The sequence below is a fragment of the Cryptomeria japonica genome, chromosome 10, assembly GCF_030272615.1.
Source record: "Cryptomeria japonica chromosome 10, Sugi_1.0, whole genome shotgun sequence".
Classification (NCBI taxonomy): Eukaryota; Viridiplantae; Streptophyta; class Pinopsida; order Cupressales; family Cupressaceae; genus Cryptomeria; species Cryptomeria japonica.
The window spans coordinates 237,130,271-237,138,018 of NC_081414.1; positions in this window are offsets into that span (position 1 = coordinate 237,130,271).

Consider the following 7,748-nt stretch of genomic DNA (forward strand, 5'->3'; position numbering starts at 1 on the left):
GGAATGGAGTTTGACAAAGAAACCTTACAAACACGTGTTTTTCAACAAAGGGACGTTTTATCTCAACGTACGAATAGAGGTGGTAGAATCAACTTATCTTATTTGCTTGAACAATTGATCACCTATTGAGTTACAGCTAGAAAATCAAAACTTGGGAAGTTTCAAATTAATCATATGCCAGTTTGAACTAGAGCTCAACACGAGCAATTGAGAAAACAACAAAAACAAATGGAAGAATAAAATCTAATGTTTCATGAATATGGACACATAGATGTTGATGAAGAAGAAAACAATAATACCATTAGATACCTTCAACAAGATTCCAGATTTGACAAATTAATGGAAAGAATCTTAGAAAAAGAAAAGAAAAAATATTTCCTAATGTTGGCAAATTCAGGAGCAAAATTGCCATAAGGTTTTAATATGGAAAGTTTGAAGCAAAATGTTGAAACAAGTCATAATCAAAACACTGATGACCACAACGATGATGACTTGAATTGGGTAAACTGGGAAGAAACAAGAGGATATAGGGAAGAAACAAGGGGAGATAGAACAAGAAGAGATCAGGATGATACCACAAATAACCAAGATGAAACAAGAAGGGATCATGATGAAATAAGAGCTTATGAGGATACAAGGAGAAACCATGTTGATAATTCTTTATTAACCCTCACTCAACAAATGCAGACTTTGCAAATACAAATACAAGATATGTAGAATGGAACAAGTTCTAAAAGATATTACTCGGAGGATATTTGTCCATATCCTTTTGACAAGAGTTTGAACATGATACCATTCCCACAACATTTTGAAATCCTAAAATATGATAAATATGATGGGAGAATGGATCATCAAGAACATATTAGGGAATTATGTACCATGAGTATGGAATTTGTGCATAATGAAACCTATCTCATGCGTTTATTTCCCATAGTGGACAATCAATGGAATGGTTCTCTAAATTACCACTCGAGATTAGATCATTTTAGGAGCTCGTAAACAAATTCATCTCATAATATTTATATAACATAAAACATGAGATAACAATATTGGATTTGTGTAACATCAAACAAAAGAATGGTGAACCTTTCATGGTTTTTCTACAATGATGGAGACGATTGTTTAACAAATACCCTAGACAGCTACCAAATCAAGAGAAAATAGACATATACATTGATAATCTTATCAGTGAAATGAGTTATAGACTCAAAATGCAATGTCCTCCTAGTTTTGCAAAGATGATTGAAAATGTTTTAAAAATAAAGGATGTTATGGTTAAGAAAGGAGAATTAAAACTCTACAATTCCTCTAACTATAACAACAAAAACAACAACAACAACAACAACAACAACAACAACAACAAAAATGGTAACAATAACAATGGCAATAATAGCAACAATGATAAACCAAAATTTTGGACAAAGAACAAAAATGTTGCCAATGAGGGAGTATCTCATAACAATGATGCTAAACCACAACAACCCTTTTTCAATCTATCAATTTGAACACCAGTAAACAATCCAGAGAATACTAAACCAAATTCATTTTATTCCAACCCCCACAAAAAGTTTACAGACATTGGGGAACCATTGGAATCGACTTTAAAAACTCTGCTTGCAAACAAGTTGATCACATTACCAAAAGCAAGATATTTCGAACCTAAGATCAAACCAAGTTGGTGGAATGAAAATCATTTTTATGATTTCCATAGAAATAAAGGATATGAAACAAATGATTTTTAAAGATTGAAACATATCATTCAGGACTTGATTGATAATGAGATTATCACAATGAATGGTCATAAAATGAATAAATCACACTTAGCATTCAAAACTCAACTCCCTAAGTATGAACAGGGTGGAACCTAAAATACACAAGATAACAAGGGCAAAGAAAAGGTAAACTATACCTACACATATGACAATGTAGTGAATGTCATCATTGTTAAAGACAAAGCACCTGCAAAACCAGTGAATGCCATTACTCAAAGTAAAGAAAAGGTAACATTTCCAAGTGTAACAAATGGAACAACATCCACTTCACAGAAATATAACTTAGTGGATCAATTACAGAAAATACCCGTACAAATATCAATCTTAGAGCTTCTCAAAATCTCACCAATGCATAAGGAAATATTGGAAAAGGCTCTAGTGGAAACAACAGTCTCAAAGGACTTGGATTTTGATCAATTCCAAAACATGGTGGGACATATCATAGCCCCTCATTGCTTATCATTCATAGAACATGATGATGTATCATTGCAACATCCCCATAATGCTCCCCTACACATTGAAGTCACTATTCATACAACCCGCGTCAAACATGTAGTTATAGATGGAGGAGATGGCTTAAACATTTGTTCATTGTGTTTGAAAAAAGATTTGGGATATTCATAAAATGCAGTAGATACTAAAAATAAAATAACAATCAAGGCCTATGATGAAGAAGAATGGTCTTCTAAGGGAATAGTGGTTTTACCACTAAAAATAGGACCGATTGAGCGAGATATAGTTTGTCAAGTTCTGGACTTGAATTTATCTTACAACATTCTTCTGGATAGACCATGGATTCATGATATGCAAGAAGTTCCCTCGACATGTCATCAATGTGTCAAATTTCCTCATAATGGACAAGAAATAACAATACCAACAGATTCTAGTTAGTATTGCAACAATTTGAAACCAGCTCAAGATGCAAGGGTTCCATATAACAGAGAAGCATTATCTCCTGCCAAAGCATCTCAAGAGACATTATATACATCCACTTTGGAAAGTTTTGAGAGAAAGGTAAAATTAAATGATGCAGGAATGGGAAATTATTCTTTGCAAACTTTACCACTTTCTCCAAAGTCATATGAAAAACCAACAAATGTAAAAACGCTAATCCAACAAAAACCTATTGAAATATTTGATAGGAAATTTGTCAAAGCTGGAACATTATCTAAAGAAACTGAAGAAAAGGACATCCTTGATTAGCTATATAAAGATGAAAAAGAAATCAGAGCAGTAGCTTTAGATATTACTATTAAATCTGGACTTGGGTATGACCACCATACTCAACCTATACAAAATTGAGATCATCAAAATCCCCAATGGAGAATAAAAGTAGCACATAAAGAGGAATCATGGAAATACGTGATACATCAAGCAGCTGAGAAGACAAACAAAAAACAACAAGAAGAGGAATATGAGAAAGAACAAGAAGAACTCGCCATTCAAAGAGAAGAAGCTTCTTATAAACAAGTTCAAAAAGTGCAAGCAAGTACAAAACTTGATCAAGCCAGTGAAAATCCAGAAACATAATTTGTATCAACAGTTAGAAAACTCTTCTCACCATACAATATTCATGTTGGATATAGTGGTGTAGTCGTAGAAAGTGATTCAGAAACTGACTCACATGAATATGAATGGGGTCCAGATCACCTATCTAATTTATCAAGTGGATAAATTGAAGATAAGGATGCTACTCCAAAAGATAACACATCTTCCAAGAAACAGAAAGAAGAACTTGACAAAAGACAAGAAGAAATCAGAATTCAAAGAAAAGAAGCATATGTTAGAAAATAGGAGGAAGAAAATAAGAGAAAACAAGAAGTCACAATCCAAAAGGCAGAAATGGTCATTACTCAACAGTCAGAAGAACAAAAGGACATAATATCTCCATCAACCCCCAGTCATCAAGAACCAAAACTTGGTAGAACCATAGAAGAATTGATAGCAATCCATGTAAGGAAACTTGCAGCCATCTTTATGATAATTTCCACATAACCCATTTAAGATCTCAATCAAATCAGCACATAGAAGACATATGAAAAGAGTAGACAACATACCCATGAAAACATGACACACAGTATATCCTAGGAAAACCTTAATGAGGGAAAAACCCAGCCTCCAAAAGCATCATCCATCATGTATTATCAACAATGTGTCCATTACAATACAACTATGGAAAGCCTTAAAAAACCCAGCCATAACCAAGCACTCCATGTGACCAAGCATGAATCCACACATCCCATGCCATGCTTCCTTCTTCACAAATGCTAACCTGGCTAACTGACCAACACAAACAACTACCCTTGTTGTTGCTTTTATAAACACAAGCTCCCACAAAATCACCAAGTGGTATTGCATCAAAACCATGTGACAATAAAATATAATATTTTTCCTACCTACCCTTGACCCACATTTAATATTGGGTACATCATCACAATTACATTTCCCAATATTAAATAAATACAATATAATAATACCAATGTGTCAATACAACTCATCAAGTGGTTACAAGTATATTCCAAGGGAATCACTACATGTTGCACGTCCATCTAGGTGCTCCTAGGTGCAACAATACAATATGATATTACAATATAATTCCATGTCCAACTCACACAATAATAAAATAATACATTATGAAAAATTATTATGCAAGGTGTACAACACCATTTTCCCAACATTCTCCCACTTGTTGTATATATTGCATAAGGGCCAAGAAGTAATCTGTCACAGGAATAAGAGATTGATCTCTCCATGCACATATACCATCATGGAATCCAAGTGATCCATGTGCTATATCAATATACCTACAACAAGAAACAAAGTAACCACCATCTCATACATGAATTCTCCCACCCTCCATCATGCCACTGCCACTGGACATGAAAAGTCCATCCAAAGAGAGAGCCACACAATTTGTCGCAATAAATGATAAGTCCTGCACCAACTAATATCTAAACACAAACAATAATCCAAAGGTATCTAATGCAATGGTAGTTGTTTACATAGATGAAATAACACCCTCAACAAGTGCTAACACATCAACTATACATGCCTCCAAGGCATACAAATCAAGTGAATAACATCTCATCAACATATGCAACCTGTAACATGAAACCATAAGCCCCAACTACAATACCTACCACGCATGTACACCAAGGAGCTCCCACACTCTCACACCATGTATCAAACATTCTCCCATGTTATCCACACCAAAAAAAGAAAGAGATAAAGGAACCACTGCGTCATCTCCCACATGAAAAAACATGAATACAAACTAATCAATACATAGCTCCAAACAACCTCAAATCCAATGTAATGTGAATACGAACATCCAGGAAGATAATTGAAACAAAGAGAGAAACTCTGCGAATCAAATCCCGTAGTATATCCTTCTCCACACACCTCTAAATATTGTGTCAAGTATGATCTCCTCCATAAAACCCCACATTAAAAGCATAACATGACCCAAACACCGTTCAGTCCCTTGGACCAAACCAACATATATAACATGTAATCAATCATGGATGTAAGCCTCTCACAACCAAGAAGATCAAACTAAATATCCATTCCTAATCCCAAGGGAATATGCCCAATAAAACATCTCCCAAACTAATATCAATGATTGCCACCATCATAATAATAACTCAAATGCACAAGGAGATAATCAATACCATACATCTATCAAACTGAATCATGTAAAACTAACCATTTATCCATAGCTCAAGATCCATATCTATGAAAGATAAGCATAAACATAAAGCACCTGAAAGGAAACAAAGGGCAATACCTCTTAAGTAGTAAACTGTCGAGTAGACCAAGAGTGGGAATGAGAATGCTCATCAAGCTATCAAAGTCATCATGACTCACACTAAGAACAATATCCTTTCAATCAATAAACTAGGTGAATGCTCCTCAGACTTCCAGTTGAAACAACAACCTGCCTCAATACATGCCTCTAATCACAAGAGACTACTAGCATCACCGACATCCTCCATGTATCCATGAGTACTTATAATTGATCAATCCATGCCAAACTCCAAATGCAACCCAATGATATCATGAAGTATCAAGCAAAAGATCATGTACCCAATACAAAAAGAATAATCCAAGATCAATGTCAAAGCTCCAATGGCCAAATCATACACATAAACATGACAACATGATCTAATCTATCTCAAAGAGATAAAATGCCTCATATGAACATATCGAGTAACCATATCATGCCAAAACTCTAAGCATGCAATCAAGAGTGTACCATGACATAATATAATCCATCCAAACAACAAGGATAAACATGTCGAATGAAACCACAAAACCACATCTATACCAAGAACTCTGTGAGTCATCAAAATGCAAATATCCTCAAATAACATGAAGATAACCATCTCCTAATAGTGTACCCACAAATGCAAGAGAAACCTTCTAAAACAATAGGATCTAAGGCATCCTCCAACATCTGCACACAAAGAAGATCATTCGCCAACCAACATGGTGAATACACATCACTGCTACAAGCTTCCATTGAACCGTGATACCAAGCTCTCCATAGCATCATGATAAACCATCTCCTAAATGAAGAACATCCAAATCTACACACATCAACTGAAATGTCAATAATAACAAGTAAACCATTAACTCCATATCAAGAAGATAAAACCACCACCAACAAACCACCAATCATGAATAAATCCTGCACCGCTAACTCGTCACTGTCAAAAGCTCCCATAGAAAGCATACTTAAATAAATAACAAAGCTATCATGACATCGTGATCAAATGCATGCTACAAGTCCCATACCAACTATCCAAGTACTATAATATCATGCATCCTCTCATCTCAAAACAACCACGCCAATGCACAAATGACCACAGACAAGGTCAACTAAGGAGTATGCACCACAATGAATCAAACATGGTGGATATAGATAGTCCACATCCGAGCCATCCCATTGCAACTGAATAGGTGAGCTCAAACCTACCAATCACATAACTCGTAGATCCAATCACTGAACATACAAACTCATCATCACATTAGTAAACTGCAAACTGAGATATCAAATAGAATAATCCATGTAGACAACCATGACTCAAACACCAAATCACCATCAAATTTGATTTGCCAAACATGTCCACAAACTAGTACCATAGTCAAAGGAACTAAATAATCATCAAGGAGATAATAAAAACCTCCTAATATCAAACCAAATCACCACAATCATGACTATGTCGTGTCAATGCAAAACATGTACTTGCATACCCATGACACCATGATCATCACCTGCATCCAACTGTCACCCATATAAAACTCCAAGTCTCAAACCGAGTTCAATCATGTCCTAAAACCAAGAACAAAATGTAAACCTTTTCATACTCATAAAACTGATATAGTAACATCACCAAACATAAGTACACTAAACACCCTCTCCAACACCTAGTCAAAATCGAAATAAAAATTAAATTTATTAACCAAGCCCCCCAAAAAAATATAATGGCGGATTTAATTTTTTTTATTGGAATTTTAATGATACTATAAGTGTCTGGTTACTATCTCGGATTGGCCTCTAATTTTCTCAAGATATTAATCAAGATTTCGTTCGAGTGGTCATAACCAACAACATTTTCTGTTGTGTTAAGGAGATCTCCCAGTTTGTAGAGGTTATGCTCTACAATTTTTCTTGTACCATATAGGCACTAAGGGAGGCATGACGTCGTTATGACATCATATAACACTCATTTCTTATAATTTTCATGGCAAACACATTTATTTATAGTGGCTTGGATTACTTGGCATTAACTGTTGCCACTTTGGTCGTTCCCTCTCACTTGGCCTTATGGGCTATTGGGAGGTATGCTTGCTAAGGGTTTTATCCTAATGTAGAATTGACAAAAAGCATGAAAAAGGTGGGTCTGGCTTTTTGGTCACCCAGTTAAAGGTAGAGAATATGCCTATCACCTTGAAAACATAGAGAACAAGAGT